This window comes from Humulus lupulus, chromosome 1 (genome assembly GCF_963169125.1).
Source record: "Humulus lupulus chromosome 1, drHumLupu1.1, whole genome shotgun sequence".
NCBI classification, from domain to species: Eukaryota; Viridiplantae; Streptophyta; class Magnoliopsida; order Rosales; family Cannabaceae; genus Humulus; species Humulus lupulus.
The window spans coordinates 152,129,054-152,151,623 of NC_084793.1; positions in this window are offsets into that span (position 1 = coordinate 152,129,054).

Sequence of the window (22,570 nt, forward strand, 5' to 3'; positions counted from 1 at the left end):
CTGTGTTACATATATGTGTTATTTAGCTTACAATACTAATTAATAAATCAATGCATAATTTTTATATATATATTATATTTATACATCCATAACTTATCTAATAATTTTATTTCATTAATGAAATGCTCTGTTTCTAAACACCAATGATTATTGGTGTGTTATGCTTTTTTTTTTTTTTTGCTGGAAAAATTTGATAGAATATGAAATGATAGGATGGTCTGAAACTGAAAGAGATGATTTCTTAATGAAAGAAGTAATTGTTATTATTTAATTATATGCATATTCAAAATCAGAAAAGAAAAGAGATCTATTTATTAAGCTAACTTTAAAAAAAAGTTATTCAAATAATCTTAGAATTCAACAAAACAAATTATCTCTCAGGTGTCCTTTTTCATTTCCCTTTATACCATATTTTTGCCATTTTTATGGTTGATTGCTATGCTTTCGTTCGGCTTTTCATGATTTTCTTTGTTGATTTTTTTTTAACGAAATTTGTTTCAGGTTATCTACGTTTGCAATGTTTATTGTCCTTTCTTTTATTGAATGTTGTCTCAGCCAAAGTAATTTAAAAAAAAAAAAAAAAGAGAGATGTGGGTCATAACAAACATTTTTTAAAGACCTAGGAGATTACATGAACTCAAACTTTTTTTTTGAACTATGATAAAATAAATATATTCAGTAGAGAATTTGTGACTTCATTACTGAAACAAGATGTTTGTCTGAAAGGTTGAGCTTATATACACTCTTGTTATCTACCAAATATTGGGAAGTTTATAGACAAATATCCAACGATTATCATTGCTTTCTATCTGTTTTCCATTTTTATTCATGTTCTAATGCTTGTGCTTGATCGATAACATATGTATATAATTTCATACATAATTTTGATTGCTCAACAATTGAATCATAACATTTTATGGTGAGAAAATAAAAATTAGCAAGGTGTGCAGATGATAATTTTTAATTTTAATTATTTTTTATTTTGCAAAAAAAAAAAGGATCTCTTTGGCTAAGCAAAATAGCATGTTCAATCACATACAATTATTTCTCGGCCAAAGAAAGGAAGTGGAAGGTTATTCATGCTAGGTGAGTTTCTACTGATAAGTTTAAATTATTATTTGATTGTAAGGTGTAGAAGATTTAGGTTTTTGTTTAATTTTACTTAGTCTGCCATATATGATTAAATGGTTGATTTGTAAATAATGAGGATGGATTTTTTAAGTTTGATTAATGGAAGATGTGTGTATGATTTATGACAAATCTATGGCTATGAAGGACTTTCTGTTTTATAAATGTTGTTATAATAGTATGGCGATCAGATTCCTTATACCATAAGTTAAATTATCAATACATTCTCTATTTTTTCTTAGTGTTCTTTTTTTCTCTTTTATTTGAGAATGGAGTTAATGTTGCAGGATAAAAGAGAGTTTTGCTTTTGAATGTAAAATATTGGGGGATTATCATGTATATTCTTTTCCTTGGGCCTTCATCTCATTCTTCAGTTAACTTAACCACCTTTTGTACATCTGTCTGTAATTTATGTAATAATGGTATTGGATATTGCATTGGATTGATTTAATGCATCTCCATTTTCTGCAATATTTGACATATGCATCAATGATTTTTTAAAACCTGAATCTAACTCCAACTATACCATTATTGCCTGTACATCAGTCATGCATAACCAGTGTTGTGAAAGTGATGGAGAAATGATTATCAAAAGCATTCTTCAAAACAAGAATGCCATCAAAATCATTCTTCATGAGCTCACTATGATGTGCAAATGATGACACATTAGAGTTTTGTCAATTGATGATATTTTTTGTTTGCTTAAGCCAAATTTTCTATCTGATGTCTTGTTTGGATTATCTAACTGTCAGGTTGGTTTTGCTACTTCAAGGAATTAATTAATGCAAATGAGCACTGTTCTTTGTATCATTATTTGTCCTGAGTCATAACTTCAAAATGGAGTTGTAAGATGTTGGTTTTTATTGATCAAATCAGATATTATATGCAGCGGAACAACAATCAAATTGTTAGATTAATTCCATAAGATTTCTAGATCTACTTCTTCACATGCATATATATATATTGAATCAAGGACATGAACAGAAAAATTACCTCAGGTCCTTCCTTGCTGCTATCTTTTCGTATGGCTAAATCCTCGAGATCTCACACCAAGATCTTCCAAAATGTTCTCAGGCACACAAAGAACGAGTGTGGGCTCGCTATACAAATAATAGACAATAACTATTTATCAGATGTTCTCAACACATGAGATCTGATAAAGATTGGACCTAGATTTTGTGGAGAACAATGACTTTAGTTTTTGTAACTGTTCTCTTTCTCTGAGAGAGATTCCTAGATATTTTTCTATCCCTGAAAAGTTACGTTCTGTGAAAAACTGATATCCAATATTTAATAATATCCAATATATTAAAATATTTGTTATTTAAAACAAATTCAAAATAACTCATCAGTTATCAGATTTTTGTTTAAATAATAATATTTTAATCATATTAAAATATCTCATTATTTATTTAATATTTAAATAACTAAAATTGTGGAATCAAGAAACTGAGTAAACTCTCTTATGCGTGTAGCACAGTGCATGTGCACTGTGCCACACGTGTACCACATGCCTGTGATGGCATGTGATTTTTTCCAATTTTTATTATTATTTAAATACCAAAAATAAATTAATTCAAAATTAATTATATTTTTGTTAAATCAAATAATTAATTAATTCTTAATTAATTAATTACACATAATTAATTAATAATTATGTTTGATACATAGAAAAATATTTTACTTATCACATAAGTCATTTTTGCCCATTTTTGTATTTACCTTTGTTAGTGTTTGTTTGAGCCATTTCGGGGACCATGGACCTATAACATTAAACTACAATAAATTGAAACTAAATAATTAAACTCTTTAATTATAATAGTTAATTTATTAATTCTGATATTACTCCACTATAAATTCAGAATTGCACTCTTTATGTTATAGATATACTTTTACAGAAATCTTTTTCTTAAGTCGTCCATTGATATAACGATCTTACAATAGTTCAACCTTCTAATTAACTAGTTCATAAATTAGAATGGAAGAATTACCATTTAACCTTTCTAATTTACTTCTTATTCCTTAAGTACCATTAATTCACTAGTGAATAATTAATCTATAATCTAGTTATAGATTTGAGCTCAAAATCATTCAGTTCCAGAATTAACCCTTAAGGGAACTAATATACGATCTGTTAGGAAAGATTAGATTCCGTATTGTTGATACATGTTCCCAGCCATCCATGATATTAAATCTCCAAAACAAAAGTCATTAGCCTCATTCTTTGAAGAGACCTTAACGAATGAATCAAAAGATTTAATAAACATAAACAAGAGTTCATGAACACTCAGGATTTAGGTTGATCTATAAATGATCATCAGTTGTGATATGAATTACAAGTCTTTATTGTTAAATGGTTTTTGGATAAAGACTTTAATTCATATCGGTCCATGTCATATATAATCATATTATATAAAGCACCTTTACCAAGATGTCTTACCACATCAATAATCCGAATCTAGATTATTTGTATCATTATGATACTCAATAAACCATACTTACAACTCCAATTAAAGAATTCCATAACTTTAATGTGTTGTTATTGACTATTTTTATTCATTCATGTGATCTTAATTCTCTCGTACTAATACAAGATCACATCCTCAATAATGAATATGGAATTTTTCTGATATTTTCAAAATTATTCAAACAATAATTTAACAATCTAAATATAACAATAATAATAAACTATTGTATTTATTTATTCATTAAAAAAACAAATGTCTTTACATGCTTTTAGGACACACTCCTAACATAAGACTGCATTCCACTGGGATACATTACTTTCTTCTTCTTTATGTGTTTGCCAAGAACAAAAAATTAAGGGGTGTTTGCTTTTAGTTTGGCTGGTAATTATTCAAAGTCAACTAATACTTATTAGTCTTAGCAACTTTAGGACATGGCTTTGTGTATAATGCAATATATATTTATATAGAATTAGTCAAAATTGTTAACTCAACGTAGCAATTAATAGGAACTTTAATTACATTGTTTGGTATTGTTAAGTAGTACATACTACCTTATTGTATATCAATTTAACCTTTTGGATTATTTAATGTTGTTTTTGTATCTATGCAAACAAGAGATTTCTATTGGCATGTATTGCTTATATTGTATATATTTTATTAGCTATAATAGTACTTATTAATTAGCTTGACTATTTTTTTTGCTGCTGAAATTAGCTTGACTTAGCATGGCTTGAAATTTGTATTTTTGTTTAAAGGTGCATGAAACTTTCTTGCTTATAAATTATGTTCTCATATGTGTGGTGCCACTAACACTCTGTTTTGGTTATTGATTATAAGCCCTGTTTATTTTATAAAAAAATCTGCACATTCTTGTTGATTAAGATTCTAGGTGCTATATATGGAGGTTTTACTTAGCTCTCTTTCATAGATAAAAGAGTCAAAGTTGCAGAGTATTATTAACATATTGGATTTATTACATTTCATTTTAATCATGATTTTTTGTAGCTTTTGTGCTGTAAAGACTGTTATTTCTCTGTTCTTCATCAATTAAATTGAATCCTTTAGAGCAGTAATTAGCTATATTAATGAGCAAGAATCACTACAACACATGAATCGAATTTTATATTTGCTTTACATGTGTTTCTATAAATCTTGTTGTTGTTTTGGAATTTGGTTATTTTTTTTTGGCTTTGGTTCATGGATTTGCTCTGCAACTTTGCCATGGTTTTTGATTTGTAGTGTTCACTATGTTTATTTAATTAATGAAGTGTTAGTGCTCTCTTCTTTGAGGCTTGGCTCATACCAAAAAAAAAATCTGGTCTATAAAGTACAATTGAACATCAAATTTGAGGCTATTAGTACTTTTTGCTTTTATTTTGAAAACAAGGAAATGGAAAATAGTGTGGTATATAATTGTTTGCTAGTGCTTTTTTTGGAATTTTCTTTGATAATGCAATCACGTGAACAAAATTCTGGTATGGTTCTAAACTTGATTCCAAATATAGTAGTCCCGTCTTGCATTATCTGAAGAGCTCAATGTTGTTGCCAGGCTCTTACACTGAATCCATGTTTGGTAGAATTTCTGTCTGACTCTTGACACTTGGATATTCAATGATTTAACAAAATATTTGAATAGAACATAACATTTCTTCTTAATGTTACAGGTTGATGCACACAGTAATCTTGGGAATTTGATGAAAGCTCAAGGATTAGTTCAAGAGGTGAGGAATCCATGGTCTTTTTTTTTCATGCATGTTGGCTTGTTCTCATGCTCATTATTGTTCAATTTCGTATGGAACACCTTAAGATGCTTTCCTGAATGGATAACTTTATGATTTTTATGGATGAATAAAAAACTCAAACCATTGAGCTTACTTGAGACTAAAGAATGCTCCTCCTTCTTCCTAATAGATTCAAGATGGCTATGTATATTCGTTTCAATACAATGTCTTATGTGTTAGTGCAATAAAGGTTAGTTCTTGATGAAATTGAATTTTGATGGTCATTATAGTTGCTTTATTGCAACGCCCATGGGAGATAATGGTGATATATTAGGAGTTAATTGATTTTTATTTGAAAATAATAAATTGGAAATATTATTATTATTATAAGATTATATGATTTAAAAATGAAGATTGCAAACTAATATTGTTTTTGGGTTTAGATTTCTGGTTGTCTTCTTAATGTTTTAATATATTGTTTGTTATATTTTAAAGGAGCTTTGAGAATCTAGGCCTCAATGTTTACATGCAGGTACTATTATTTCTCTCTCAATTTCAATTTCTATAGACAACTTTTTTTATCGCAGTTTTGCTCTGTTGAGAAAAGTAACTTGTTAAGATTATCAAGGAATGTTGTAGAAAATTTTGTATTATTGATATATTACTATCACTTTTTACACATAACATTATTAATATTTCACTTTGATTGTGAATTAAATCTATGTTTTTTTAATGGTCCATCATTTCGAGTTGGAATTGAAATTTTAGTGAAAAAGTAAATAATAAAACTATAAAGAAAAAACAACATAAAAATCATTTTGACATACTTTATTTTGTTTTTTTTTTATGATGAGAACATAGTTTATTGTTTGTTGGGATTTGATTCTGTTGGGACTCACTACAACAAATATAAGTTTTCATAATGCATGATTATGAGAAGTGCTAACTATATTATTTTGTCTGACATTCTTGAAAATGAAAATGAAGTTGTTATTAAAAAGCTCTTTAGCAGTAATTTTGATGAATTATCAAAGTTGAGGATTCTGTTATGAGATATCAAGGAGGGAATATTTCTCTAGTAGTTGATTCACTTTTTAGTTGGAAACACCAAGCTAAGAGATCTTTGTTTCGGGTTTATACAACCAGAATTGAAAATGAATAAGGTTATAGTGATGGTTGTTGGAGTTTGTTCATCATGTGTGATTTGAGTGCAAGAACTGAAATTTTTTTAGCATGGTAACTTTTCACTATTTTGTAGTTTTATGTACATATGAAGGAATCAGGATGTTAATATACATATACCAATTCTCATTTATAGAATAGTTGATAAAATTCTGTTCTTCTAGATTGGTGTAGAATTGAAAGGTCTTGCCTACTATATAGTGGTAATTGGTAATTTGTTATTTAAAAAAATCCATGATGGTCTTGCCTACATATACCAACCTGCAAGATTTAGTCTTGTGAAACTTGCTTGCATAAGATTTGGTGAAGATCCTAGTTAATAAAAGGGTATTATTTATAACTGTTGAATATGCTACAATCTTTTATGATTTTCGAATACCCTTCAGTCTCATGTATATATATAAGTTCTATTTTTGTGTATTGGACAGTCCATAATTTTGTCTATAAATTGCTTTGTTTTTGGGTATGTTTCATTCGTTTGCCTTGAAACTCTATGATTAATTTACTGAGAGAAACATTTTTGGGTGATATTTCTACGAAAGACCATAAGAATGGCAACTCGTGATGTAAACATAATTGAACTATCCTTGAAGTAACTATAAGTATGCATGATTTAGAAATAGTTTTAAACATGTTTTTCTGTCTGTATTTTGAGATTTCCTTGTCATTTGGTGCATTTTGACAGTTTTTTTTTTCTTTAACATCTTTGGTGCATTTTGCTACTTGTTCAATGGCATAGAATATGTATTTTGTTATTGGCTTTGGTGTATTTTGCTACTGCTTCATTTGCGACATATTACTTTCTGATTCTTTTGAGATCTGCACGTAAAAGCCTCAACTTATCTGTTTGCATACATTTGTTGAAAACATCATGTTCTGCCCTTCGGGTACTGTGTGACTTCAGGCCATCAACTACAGAGGTTAACATAACAATAAAGATTTTCATTGTGTTGCTTGTCTCGACAGTGGAGTTTTGTTGTCTCAGTTCACGTTTTGGTGCCATGATAGACATGGAATCTGTCGAGGACGTGCTAATATTTCTAATGTGTCTGGGATTACTACCCATTCTTTGCAACTGTACAATCATTGGAACTGTTCTTTTTTAATTTGGCAAATACTAGGAACTTAGGCATATATGCACTGTCAGGGGAGAATGTTTTGTGCTGAAAGTAGTAACTTTTCAATATGTTGAATATTTAAGACTACGTGAATACTTAAAGAACATGTTGTTGTTGATGACAGTGTTGAATGTTTTTACTTTTTGTTATGTGAAAATCAAGTTCATTTGATGATGCTAGTATATATTAGAAAGCTAATTTTAATTATATAAAAAATGAAAACATAATAGAATAAATTAGTGTTATATAAATGAATATATAATGAGAATTTAAACTTATCTAAATATTAAAATAATACGACAATTTTGTTATAATATCTATTACAATAACACTTTTTATGTAAAGAATTTTGTTATGCAAACTTCATTATATATCACAAATAATGTGTTATACTAAAGTGTAGTTGTACGCCCTAATTTTCCACGGGCTATTAGCGAGCTAAGATATGGCATAATTGTATCAGCCACGTGGATACCACGTGGCCGGAGCTACTGTTGTCAAGTTCTAGCTCTTTAGCTCGAGGTAGCCAAAGGTTTATCAAGATTATTTAAGGGCCGAATCAGAAATATGAAGACCGCGGGTCAAGAAGGCATCCAACTCGAGGCACGAGCTGGAGTTGGAAGCTTTGACCATTTATAAAGTCAACCACGCAATGTAAACGTGCATATATCAGACATCACATGTCTGATATATCCCTGAATTTTTGGAGACGCAGCATGAACGTGTGTGTTCAGGCACCCATGACTGGGTTGGGCCATGCGGCCCATTATCCCCCTTACCTATTGATTAGACCACACTTCATTTGTCAGGTTTTAGGAATTAATCATGAATGTCACAGAAGTGACATGATGGGTAAGAAGGTCACGGGATGACCCCCCTTACCAACTCCCAGGTGCCCTCTCCTATAATTATGGAGACCCTGGGAGTTGCAAAGGGTTGGATTCGATTGTGTAACGAAATACCCTATAAAGAATACCTTAAATATAGCAATAATATTGGCTGGTGGAGTAGTAGGATTTTAACCTTTGAACCACCTAAAAACGTATTCGTGTCATCAATTCATAGTAAGATCATTCATCTGTTTCGGTTCATCATTCAGCACTAATCCCTTTCTCTTATTTTCTTAATTACCTGTTGGCGAAGAACCGCGTCAACAGTTTGGTGCTTTCATTGAGAGCTTGTTAGATTGGTGCTATCACAAATATCCAACTATGGTGATCACTCGATCAAGACACGATAAACGAGGCGGACCAACATGATGGGCAGGAGGCCCATCATGCCACCATCTCCGGTGAGCAAAACCTCGAAGTTCAGCAGCGGCCGAGCAAGCAGCCAATAGGCCAGGATGACACTGGAAGTTCGGCACCCCGGCCACCTAATCCAAACCTGGACTTTTACACGGCGGTAGAGATGGAGAATGCTCAGCTGAGGAGTTAGCTAGCGAAAGCTAATCAGCAGATTAAGGAGGTGTTGGCCCGACTACCCCCTCTTACAACCGACGCTAACGTCGGAAAGAGGCAAGGCGAGACTCATAAGTCCCACCGGGGTAATCGGTCCAGGCCTAGCCGCTCGGCCAGACCTCCGACATCCAACTGTGCTCCTTCATCACACCGCCGAGAGGAAATCTTCAAAGAACTACCTAGGGCTGAGCAACAGTATAGTCGCTCGGTCCAAACTTCAACTCGAAGCTCACTGCCAGCCTCGAGTGCGCCCAGGAGGGCTCGAGGGAATTCTAGAAGGAGATCCGGGGAGGGCTCACAGCGACAGCCCATCCCGGCCAGCCGTCCTGCGCCCCGCTCAGATCGCCAGGCGCAAGGCCCGCAAGTTGGCAGGGCCGAAAGGCCCCTACCTAACCTGATCCGCCCTGACGGAACCAGGATTGCATCCCCGGTCAGGCATCCTCCTTCACCGATAAGATATTCGTCTCCTCCTCGACCTGTCGAGATATTCCAGCTTATGGGAGTAGCAGGAGAAACCCACCATCCACAGGACCTTCCCATCGTATCAGGGCACCCAGAGAAGTCCCGGATCCTCACCCCTAGAGGCGAGCTCCGAGCTTCTTTAACGGGAGCTACTGGACCGGAAGTCGCCGAAGTGACCTTTCTGGCGAAGATTTGCACCAACGCCTAAGCTCGTGCAAAGTCCTCAAGCCACCCCGCAGGGCGACCTCCGAGATCGCCTTAACTCTCATAAGGGGGACCTAGTAGGAAGTGGCAGCCGTGCTCACTCAAGGGGAGACCTGTCCGAGGTACGTGACAGCGAGAATGTCCCAAATAACCTATCTCAAGATAGGGGGGCGATAACCCACCAAACGTATACCATGGATCCGGAGCTGTTGAACAGCCTCGGAATAACCAAGGAGATTAGGACAAAACCCTTGAGCACCTGGCTCAGATGGAGGAACTAATAAGAAAGCTCATGTCAAAGAAAGAAAAAGATGAATATGATTCGGGGGACGAGCTTGAGCTCTTCGCCCCCAGCATAGCAGCAACGGCATACCCGCCCGGTTTCCGTATGCCGCACCTGTCCAAATTCAACGGAGACAGAGATCCGTCAGATCATCTGGGTATATTCAATACCCTAATGATGGCCCACAACATTGGCCTCAAGCTAAGGTGTTTAATATTTCCCTCCACACTGACAGGGCCGGCCAGGCAGTGGTTCAAACAAAGCAAGAAACAGTCAATCAGCTCCTGGAAAACTTTCTCTGCTGACTTCAAAATAGCATTTCGAGCCTCCTAGGCTGCCCGCGTCAAGGCCAACTCCCTGGCTAACGTGAGGCAACAACCCTATGAGCCTCTGAAGGCTTACCCGAGCAGGTTCGCGAACGTCGCTGCTCGGGCCAGAGACGCAGATGACAGCTCCAAGCTCATGGCTTTGAGGACTGGAATCCTCGTCGGAGGGGGACTCTGGAATGAGATACAAAGGAAGGGAGTCAGCTCATTAAACGAATTCCTAAATAGGGCTCAGGGGTGGATCAACTTGGAGGAGGCCTAAGCCTCAGCTGCAGGAACCAGCCAGGTCCCTGAGCAGCCCGCTGGAGTGGGAACGGAGGTCGTGACAGCAACCCAGAATGCTACACAGAATAACCAGTTTGGTGGAGGCAAGAGAAAGGGGAACAGTGAGGGCAACCAGCACGGCCCCAAGAAGAATAAGTCCGTGGAAAAATTTAAGCCGGTCTACGCGACTTATACGGAGATCACCCACTCTAGGGAGAACATCTTCCTAGCAAACTCTGCTCGCCTCCCCTAGAAGAAGCCAGAGCTGTTAAAGCACCAGAAGGGGAAGCGAGACACCTCCAAGTTTTGTCGTTTCCACACCGACATTGGCCACAATACCGATGATTGTAGACACCTGAAAGATGAGATCGAGACTCTCATCAGAGCTGGCCCCTTGGCTCAGTATGCGCGGAACAGGGTTCCAGCAAGCCGACCTGCTCCGGAAGCCCCAGTCAGTCAAGCCCGGGTCCCGGGTAGATCAAGACGTCCCTCCTCCAGTGATAGGAGGAGAGATCTCCACAATCTCTGGGGGTCCTCATTTGGCTGGCACAAGCAGAGGTACCCAAAAGAGGTACGCCAACGAACTCAAGGCTCATAATGGAGTAGAGTTCATCCCCGAGCAGCATCTGCCAAAGCAACAGCGATTGGAGAAGCAACCAATCATTTTTACTGAAGAAGATGCCAGCCACGTTCAGTTCCTTCATAACGACCCTCTGGTCATAGCAGTGCAGCTCGCTAATCGTAGGGTTAGGAGAGTACTGATCGATAATGGGAGCTCGGTAAACCTTCTATTTCGGTCCACGCTGGAGAAGATGGGTTTGGCTGTCGCTGAGCTGAAGGTGACCTCCATGATGCTTTATGGTTTCTCGGGAGAAGGATCAGCGGCTATAAGGACGATCGAGATGGAGATCACCTTAGGAGAGGGACCTCGGACAGTCTCAAAACTCCTTGAGTTCGTGGTCATCGACTGTCCCACTGCATACAATGCCATTTTGGGTCGACCTACACTTATAGCTTTTGAAGCCATCACCTCTGTCCGCCACCTCGCGCTGAAATTACCTTCTTCCACAGGGATATGTACGGTCTGTGGCGATCAGCTTGCTACCAGGGAATGCTACAACATTTCCATGAAGGGAAAATTGAAACCCGAGTAGTTAACAATGGCCATCCAAGGTGGAGAAGAGGAATCTCAGGAACCTTTGCCTAATCCTGAGATGGAAAAACCTCAGAGCGCCGAAGGGAAGAGTATCGTCCTAAGTGAGGATATTGACCCCCGAATAGGCGAGGATAAGTCCGAGCTCCAAGCTACTGAAGAGCTCGAGGAAGTAAATATCGATCAACAAAATCCCTCACGGATGGTTAAGCTCAGGAAAAACCTCTGTGGCAAGAGGAAGGCGGAGCTAATCAAATTTTTGTAGAAGAACCTAGATGTGTTCGCATGGTCACACGAGGACATGGTGGGAATCAGTCCAAATGTCACCATGCACACCCTTCATTTGGATAAGAGCGTTCCTGCAAAGTCCCAGAAATAGTGGCGCCTGGGAACAACTCGGGCTGAGGCCGTAGAAGAAGAAGTAGCCCGGCTCAAGAAATGCGGCTTTATTTGTGAAGCCAAGTTTCCGATTTAGGTCGCCAATCCTGTGCTGGTCCCGAAGCCCAATAGGAAATGGAAAACCTGCATCGACTTCTCCGATCTGAATAAAGCCTGCCCCAAAGATTGTTTTTTCCCTTGCCAAGGATCGACCAATTGGTGGACGCCACGGCGGGGCACGAGCTCATGTCCTTTATGGACGCGTACTCAGGCTACAATCAGATCGCCATGAATCTGGAGGACCAGGAGCACACCAGCTTCATGACCCCAACTAACGTCTATTGTTACAAGGTCATGCCGTTCGGACTGAAGAATGCCGGCGCTACATACCAGAGATTGGTGAATAGAATGTTTGCCAACCAGATCGGGAATAACATGGAAGTGTACGTTGATGACATGCTGGTCAAGTCAAAGACTGCCAATAACCATGTTTCCGACCTAGAGGAATGCTTCAAGATACTAAGGGAGTATGGCATGAGGCTGAACCCATAGAAGTGCAATTTTGGGGTCGCGTCTGGAAAATTCCTGGGTTTCATCGTCAATACCCAAGGAATCGAAGCAAACCCCGATAAGATCAGGTCATTACTCGAGCTTCCCTCACCTAGGTCGTGTAAGGACGTTCAAGGCCTAACAAGAAGGGTGGCAGCCCTTAATCGGTTTATTTCAAAATCCACCGACAAGTGCCTGCCATTCTACAACCTACTCCGAGGAAATAAGAAGTTCGAATGGACAGAGGAGTGTGAGCGTGCTTTCCTCGACCTGAAGGCACATCTGGCCGAGCCGCCCGTATTGTCCAAACCAAAGGCAGGAGAGCCTCTTTTCCTTTACCTAACTGTCACAAAAGATGCAGCTAGTGTCGTATTGGTCCGTGAAGAAGACCGGGTTCAGAAACCGGTCTACTACATCAGCAAGAGACTTCTTGGAGCCGAATCCCGATACCCGTTGATGGAAAAATTAGCGTTCTGTCTTATCACGGCCTCCTGAAAGCTCAGGCCGTATTTCCAGTCCCACTCAATACACGTCATGACCGATCAACCTTTAAGGCAGGTTTTGCAAAAGCCTGAAGCATCGGGACACCTGTTGAAATGGTCAATCGAGCTCAGTCAGTTCGAGATTTTGTACACCCCACGAACTGCTATAAAGAGTCAGGCCCTAGCTGATTTTGTGGCAGAGTGCACAGGATTCAGGGAGGATCCTGTGGAAGGGTCACCCCAGGTCACCTCGACCCAAGCGTCATGGAAGATCTTCGTCGATGGCTCATCTAATGAGAACGGCTCCGGGGCTGGAATCATTTTGATATCCTTAGAAGGGCATAGATCCCACTCGGCGCTGAGATTCGGATTCAAGGCCTCCAACAACGAGGTCTAATATGAAGCTTTGCTGGCCGGGCTAAGGGTAGCTCAGGAGCTAAAGGCCAGCTCCGTTCAGTGCTTCAGCGATTCCCAGCTTGTGGCAAACCAGGTGCTAGGTGAATATCAAGCACAGGGAGCCAAGATGGCTGCTTACCTGGCCAAGGTAAAAGTCGAACTGTCCGCATTTGAACGAGGCTCAATCGAGCAGATACCTCAAGAGAAGAACGCTAACACTGACGCCCTCGCCAAGCTCGCTACCTCCGGGGAGACGGAGGCTTTGGAGTTAGTAGCGGTAGAGTTCTTGGAGAAACCAAGCATAGAAGAGGTCGGGGCGGAGGTCGAGATGATCGACGGCAGACCGACCTGGATGACCCCCCTCCTCGAGTATCTCACCGAAGGAAAGTTACCCGAGGGGCGTAATGATGCACGGTGGGTACTGTACCAGGCTCCAAGGTATACGATAGTAGATGGGGTGTTGTACCGACGTGGGCATTCCCTACCCCTCTTACGATGTCTTCTGCCAGGCGAGGCAAAGGCCATCTTGCAGGAAGTGCACGAGGGTTTTTGCGGGGATCACACTCGGGGGCAAAGCTTGGCCCTAAAAGTCTACTGGCCCACTCTATCAAAGGACTCGATCTCGTACGTCAAGAAATGTGACAAGTGCCAGTGATTCGCCACAGTTGCCCGAGCTCCCCCAGTCGAGCTGAAGATGATCTCGTCCCCGGGGCCCTTTGCGGTCTGGGGAATCGACCTGGTTGGCGTCCTCCCTACTAGAAAGGGTGGGGTCCGCTACGCTGTGGTGGCTATCGACTACTTCACTAAGTGGGCTAAGGCAGAACCTTTGGAAACAATCACTTCCAAGAAAGTCCTCGACTTCATGGTCAAGAGCATTATCTGCCGGTTCGGGCTGCCAAAGAAAATCGTATTCGACAATGGGACTCAGTTCGACAGCGACCTCTTCACTGAATTTTGTGAAAGGAACGACATTGTGAAAAGCTTCTCCTCCGTGGTCTATCCCCAGGCAAATGGCCAGGTCGAGGCTGTCAAAAAGACGCTAAAGGAGAGCCTTAAGAAGAGGCTAGACGAAGCCAAGGGGGTCTGGCCAGAACAGCTCCCCCAGGTACTGTGGGCATACCGGACCTCGCATTGGACTCCTACGGGTCATACTCCTTTCTCCCTGACTTTTGGGAGTGAGGCAGTCCTCCCTGTCGAGATTAAGGTATCGTCGCATAGAGTCCAAGCGTATGACCAAGACCGCAACCATGAACTACTTTGCGTGTCCCTCGACCTGATTGATGAAAGATGAGAAGATTCGCAGCTTCAGCTCGCGCATTAACAGCAAAAAATCACTCGTTATTTCAACTCAAAGGTAAAAAAACGCGCCTTTAGCATTGGCGACCTGGTCCTCAGGAGAGTCTTCTTAGCTGGTAGGGATCCCAAAGATGGAGTATTGGGACCGAACTGGGAAGGGCCATATCAAATCACCGAGGTCATAAAGGAAGGAACTTACAAATTAGCTCGGCTCAATAGAGAAGCAGTCCCACGAACTTGGAACGCCATCCATTTGAAGAAATATTATCAGTAACACCCTTGTAAGGCTTAAAGGCCACTTTTTTTTTGTTAAGCAATGAGAATTAAATCTTTGTTTATTATTGTGTATATTTGCGGATGTAATCTCAAGTAACCACGAAAGACCCTTTCCTAGTTACTTGGGGGGCATATGGTGCCTGGATATAACCAGGTCGCCTTAAAGGCTTAGAAGTTTATTCAAATCGATTGATCGGTGTTTTTCTTAAAAAAACACGAGATATTGATAAAGGATTAACGCGAACTAAGTCCTATCCTGGATGTCACCAGGTCGTCTCAAAACTTTGAAGTTGACTCAAATTGATTGATCGGTGTTTTTCTTAAAAAGCACAAGATATTAGTCAAGAATTAACACGAACTAAGTTTTCAAATTAACGCCCTGGATGAAACCAGGTCCTAAAACTTAGAAGTTAATTCAAATTGATTGATCGATGTTTTTTCTTAAAAAGCACGAGATATTGATAAAAATTAACGCCAACTAAGTTTTCAAACTAACGTCCTGGACATAACCAGGTCCTAAAACTTAGAAGTTAATTCAAGTTGATTGATCGTTGTTTTTCTTAAAGAGCATGAGATATTATATCAAGAATTAACATGAACTAAGTTTTCAAGGCAATGTCCGGGGAGCAACCAGGACTTATCTTAGAAATTGGGTCAAGATTGGTTAACATGTTTTTCCTAGAAAAGTATAAAAGTATCAATCATAGCACCAACAAAAAGAAAAACAAACTAAGACTATTACCGAAGTGCATACAGGCAAAAGGATATAAACCAATTAAAAGCGAAAATTGATAAAGCCAATTGTCTCGAGGTGAAACAACCTCATACAAAAGTTACAAAAAAAAAATATATGTGTTCAAAAAAGAAAAAGAAGGCCCTAAGCTCCACTGGGCTGCTCCGTTGAGGTCACCGTCTCGCCCTCCTGCTCGGCCGCTGTGGAGGTCTCCCCAATCTCAGAGGGCGCCTCCTACTGAAGGCGAGCTTTAAACCCCTCCCGGAAGAGCTCCCAAGCATCCGCTCCTAGAAAGGAGAAGTCGCCATCCGGGTTGAAGACCCAGCAGTGGTATAGCATATCCTCCATGGCAGAGCTGGAAGCCGCCTTCTCCGTTGCAAGGCGACCTTAGCCTCCTCGGCCTCAGTTTTTTCAGATTCTAGCGCACCCGGGCAGCCCTGGCCTCCTCGAGTTCGGTCGTTACAGCGGCTAGGGCGGTCTTGGTAGCCTCGACCTCTTGCAGCTTGGGGCGGGACGCATCCAGCTCAGCCCGCGCGACCGCCAAGGCATCCTTCGCCTCCTGTTCCTGCTTTTGGGCAGTCTTCAGGGCGGCCAAGATAGTCTTCTGGGTGGCCAAAATAGCCTGATGCTCGCCCCTCATGTCCTCGAGGCGAGCCTTGGACCTGGATATGCTCCGGTGAAGAGCCAAGGCACCCTACAAAACAAAGAGGCAAATGCCTTAGGAAAAAAAAGAGAGAACGTGCGATGCATGGTAAACAAAGGATACAAAATGCAAAGCCAGCTTACCGTTAGAGCCATTCCCAGTGAAGACTCCATCATGCTCTCTGGGCTCCTTGTTTCGATTGCCCGCAGGTCGCTTTCGGTGGCATGGTAGTAGTGGTCGACGGTGTAGGTCGCCGTCTCATACACCGTCCCCCGAAAGACGTCAGGAATTTTCTCCAAGGCCTGGGGGTCCACCGAAACGTGCACCTCAGGGACTGTGGTTGCCAAAGTCCCGGGCTCCACCTCCATATCCCGAACAGAGGCGGGAGCTCGTGGATGGGGCGGGGGCATCTTCTCCACTACTGCAGGAGGTGGAGGTACCTTGGCCTGGGCAGCTGGGGTCTGGTCCTTCCCCTTTGCAGGGGACTTGGATGTTGTCCCAACGGCTTTCTTCGCCACCCGGAGCTTCTTCACCATGGGCCTAGAAGCCCCAGCAGAAGAGTTCCCTTTGGTGAACATAGCTCGCAGGTCTTTGTTTCCGGGCTGAGACATCTCCTCTGGCAAAACAAAGACAACATTAGTATACAAGTAAGTATTTATGCAAGAACAACAAAAATAAGAGGGAAAAAGCAGAACTCAAGTATATATTGAAAGGGATCCTACCCCCCGAGCTAGAAGTGGAATCTAAGGTCACGACCATCGGCCCCGAAGCTTCTGCGGGGGAATCTAAGACAATGACTTCGCGAGCTGGAACAGGTTCTGGGTCTGAATCTAGTTCGAGACTAGACTCTTCTACATACTGCCTAAGATCCGGAGCTACAGTACCCTCCCGAAGAGAGGGCCACGATTGGAGATTAGTCCCATACTCCTCAAAGAAGGCCGACCTAAAGGCTAAGGTGTTATCTACGACTACAGTACCCCTAGGGTGGCTACTCACGTAATCCAGCATGAGCCAGTCGACACACTGGAGTAGGGTTATGTCGAGGTCTGGGTCGTTTCGATGGCGTTGGACGGGCTGGTTGGGATTAAACCTAGCTAACCGAGGATCGGTGGTGGCCCTATCTAAGTCCCTGAACATGTAAGGATTACCTTGCCCAAAGGGACCTGCGGCTGCTCCGGACCGAACCCTCTCCTCATCCATTTCTTGGGCGACCTCCAGCACCCGCTTCCTCCTCGTCCTTATGAGGGGCACCTCGTCCTCCTCGTCCTCGTCCTCTCCTTCCCCCGCAGCCTCCTCCTTGGGGATGGGTGCCATCTCGCGGGCTGGAGGGGGACCCCGGGGTCTCCTCAGGGCCAAAGTATGGCCTGGAGAGATCAGTTTGCATGCCAACATCGTCTCGTCTGTCACGAGCTAGCAATAGTCCTTTTCACTGGGGGCAGACCCGCCAGTGTCTCGTACTGACTCCCGAGGATCACAGACTTGTCTGTCCTCGCGAAAATGGCTGTAGAATTGTTCTAAGTCAGAAACTGATAAAGGGGAGCTAATCAATACTTAACTTACGAGCTAAGAGTAAAAGGTACTTACGAGGACGGTTGAAGTAATGAATTTTGCAGTTGCGAAATCCCTTGGACATAAAGAACTGGTCTTTGAAGTCGTTGGGGTGGCTAGGCAGCTCGATGACCGTAGTCGTGTTTGGAAAACGGGTCAGGTAGTAGAACCCGTCACCTCACCCCCGCTGCTCCGGGCTGGCCTTGAGGCAGAAAAAATATAAGATATCCGCCGGGGTGGGGATCTCCCACTCCTGCTTCAAGAACAGATATCTCAGCCCTGCTAGCAAACGGTACGAGTTAGGGGGGAGCTGGAAAGGAGCCAACTTCACGTAGTTGAGGAAGTCGGCAAAGTATTGGTCCAGCGAGAGGAAGGCCCCAGCCTTGAAGTGCTCGTCACTCCAGGCCGCGTATTCCTCGTCGAGCGGCGCGCAACTCTGCTCACCTTCTAGGGGAGGTCGGGCGATCAGGGCGCCCCTCCCTAGTTCGATATTGTGGGAAAGGAATATTTTATTCATTTTCCCCTGGTCGGTGATCTTCGAGATGATCCTCTTGGCCTCGAAGAAAGCGTCGAGCGCCACCTCGATCTCCCACTCCACGGCCGGCCCGAAAACGGGGATTGGGGAGTCTATCACCACCTCCTTTCCTTTGGATTGTTGGGAGGATGAGCTGCCTGCGATCTTCTTAGGGGTGTTCTTCTTGGGTCCCATCTGGTCGCCTAGCGAACAAAAGAAGAAATTTTAGAAGGGGCGACCTAAGCATAAGAAAGAATCTGAAGAGAAGTGTTTCCTTTGCACGGGTTGAGGTAATCTCAGCCCGTGGAGAGTGAGACCACGCGGTTGTATGAACACGCGCCTATGCTCCCAACGGATCCCCGATTACTTGGAATTCGTGTGTCAGGAGGGTCAGGATAAAAGTTTGCCTTGGAAGGAAAGTTTTAGTAGGCAAGAAGTGCAAAACCTCCTGTGAAGCGTGTCCCCTAAGCTACCCGGTTTTGCACCCAAAAGGCTGGATATTTTAAACAAGCATACCAAAAATCATGCCCAGAAGATTTCCCCAGAAAACGTACCCTATGAGCAATGCTCCTAAATGGTTTTCTTCTACAATCGATGCCCTAAAATAAAATCCTACACCCTTCATACCCACAAAAAACCAACAGAATGTTGCATGCAGCTACAGGAACTATTTACCTAGGCTACAGTGAAGAAGAAATGCAAAGCATGCCAGTCAGAAAACTTACGGAGTGTTTTGCTGTGGAGGGGATGAAGGGGTCATCTGGGTTGGGGCCTCGTCGGAATAGCTGGTACGAAAGCCTCAAAGGAGCCCTTGCACCTGAACTTCTGGAGTGCTGGGAACGGTGACCGGGAGAAAAAAAGGGTTTTTTGAGGATGAGAAGAGAGAAGAAGATGGGAAATTTAGAAAATTTTCAAATAAACGGGTGGCCCATGCGTAAGGTGGCCACCCCTTTTATATACGTGAAAGACCATGTGAGGAGGGCCGTTGGATTGCCCTGATGTGGGATCCGAGGCTCTCTACTCGAAAGGCGAAACGACGGCCGAGTATAGGCTAGGCCATTTAATGCGGTTCTCGGAAGACGTACCGTCACCAACCACGATGCTCCACGTATTCGGTGCCTGCGTAATGGGTGGAGTATGGAGAGTCCATGGAGAAGCCTAAAAGCCCCCACTGTGGCCCCAGATGACGTCGTGTGCCACGAGCAGAGGCTTGGGGGGCAAATGTACGCCCTAATTTTCCACGGGCTATTAGCGAGCAGAGATATGGCATAATTGTATCAGCCACGTGGATACCACGTGGCCGGAGCTGCTGTTGTCAGGTCCTACCTCTTTAGCTCGAGGTAGCCAAAGGTTTATCAATATTATTTAAGGGCCGAATCAGAAATATGAAGACCGCGGGTCAAGAAGGCATCTAGCTCGAGGCACGAGCTGGAGTTGGAAGCTGTGACCCTTTATAAAGTCAACCACGCAATGTAAACGTGCATATATCAGACATCATGTGTCTGATATATCCCTGAATTCTCGGACACGCAGCATGAACGTGCGTGTTCAGGAACCCACGACTGGGTTGGGTCGTGCGTCCCATTATCCCCCTTACCTATTGATTAGACCACACTTCATTTGTCAGGTTTTAGGAATTAATCATGAATGTCACAGAAGTGACATGATGGGTAAGAAGGTCACAGGATGACCCCCCTTACCAACTCCCAGGTGCCCTGTCCTATAAATATGGAGACCCTGGGAGTTGAAAAGGGTTGGATTCGATTGTGTAACGAAATACCCTGTAAAGAATACCCGAAATATAGCAATAATATTGATTGGTGGAGTAGAAGGATTTTAACCTTTGAACCACCTAAAAACGTATTCGTGTCATCAGTTCATAGTAAGATTATTCATCTGTTTCGGTTCATCATTCAGCACTAATCCATTTCTCTTATTTTCTTAATTACCTGTTGGCGAAGAACCGCGTCAACAGTAGTATAACAAAAATTTATAAGTATTGAAATGTGTTATATAATCGACTATAAATTATATAATTAAACACTTATCTATTTATTAAAATAACACATAAAGTGTGTTATCGTTGACAGTATAATAACATATCTGTATAACAATGATGAAGTGTTATGTAAAGTACCCTGACCTACGATAGCATAGTCGGTCTTAACACATCAAAAAGTGTTATGGTATGTTTTGATAACACATTTTTGGTGTTATTAAAAGAATTTTTTTCTTGTAGTGGTATGCTCGACAATTCGATCTAGTTTTGATCAATCGTACAGACACGAATCTTGTCCATTTTATTACAAGAAATAAATGGAACTACGCGCAGCCAGCTATTCTTGCAAATTATTGTATTTATTTCAAGTATTTGCTCATTACGTGTGTTGTTTTGTAATATTATCATTGATTGTTTATAAGTACGCGATCAGTATTGTTCGTACAGGTATTGGTCATGGCAAGTGACCAAGAACCTTAGACTCCTCAATCACTTGGGGGGCATATAAGATACTAAGCGAGCAAAGAATATCATAAACATATGTAAACACATGAGCAAAATAAGGGAAAGTATACTACGACACTTAGAGTATTTTTCTAAAAATTTAGTTAATTTTGTGAAATCATAATAAAGTGTTAGGCTAACTTCGGTCATACGAGCAGATGTTATAATAGCAATAGTAATGTGAAACTGTTATCATATCAAAATGAAACGTCTTTACACCACGAGCAATTGCTGCTCAGATGTAATTAAAAATATTAAAAGGTAAATAAAACTGCCTTAGGAAACAAATTGTCTCAACACCACGAACAGCCTATTCAGGTTTTTTAATTACATAAACACAAATTTTTACTGTGCAGCTAAAGGAGGGTCCTGCTGAGGCTGTTGGTCGACTGAAGGTCCGGCTTCTTCGTCAGCACCATCGATGCCCATCGCCAAGGAAATTTTAGGAGAATCTGAGACATTTTGGGCATTTTTCTCCTCGTCTAGGGAAGGAACACACTTGGCAAGTTTGGCTTGGTTTACCTGCTCAGGAAGATAGTCAAAATTTTCCTCTGGTTTGTTCTTCTAGAACAGATAAAAGCAGGTAAAGGCAGCTCCTCAAAACTTCTCCAGGTTTTGGGCATTTTGCTCTTCGAGTAGCTTAACTCGCCTTTCTAGGATGTTTGCATCCTTCATGCTTGCCTCCAGATCCTCTTGAAGCTCGGTTGCTTCCTTGTAGTTGGTTTCAGAGGCTTCCTTAAACTTCTCCTTGGCAGCAACAGCCTTAGCCAGATCTTCTTGGCTTTTCTCCAGCTCCTCGGTTAAATTAGCAGTTTTGTCTTCATCTGCCATAACCTTACCCTCCCATGCCTTAATCTCCTCAGCATGCTTTAAATCAACCTCCTCAACACGGCACAAGCCCTTGTTCATGATATATCCTGCAAACTGTGGAAAAATGAAGTTGTTTGAGCTAATCAAATGAAATGTTGTTCGACTAAAATACAATGTAGAAGAAAATTACATTGAGGACTTTGTTGAACCCACGAGCAAGGACCTGGCTGGGTTTTAGTGAAGGGAGATAGGCAAAGGCCTCCTGGTTGTGATGGTGCTTGGCTAGTTTTTGTAGTTTGTCATTTGTTGAGCTATAAGCATCACTCAACAATTCTGCTGCCAAAGATCGTCCCGTTTGGTCATTGGAAGCCCTAGTACGTGGAGAAGGGAGAAGTGTAGTTGATCTAGAAGGAATAGAAGCTGGAGGGTCCTCTGGTGAAGCCCTTTTTCTTGAAGGTTCCTCGCTGGCTTCTCCATAATTTCTTCTGTTTGACTTCTTCTTGCTTGCTAGGGCGCCTCCAGAGGCGTAAATGTCGAATGCGTCGTCTAATTGCATGACTACAAAAACAAAAACAAACGAGCAGACATGTCTAGAAAAAAAATTTCATAATAAGGGAACAAACCAAAAAGAAATTCCAAGTAGTATACCCAAACTACAATTACTGGTCACTAC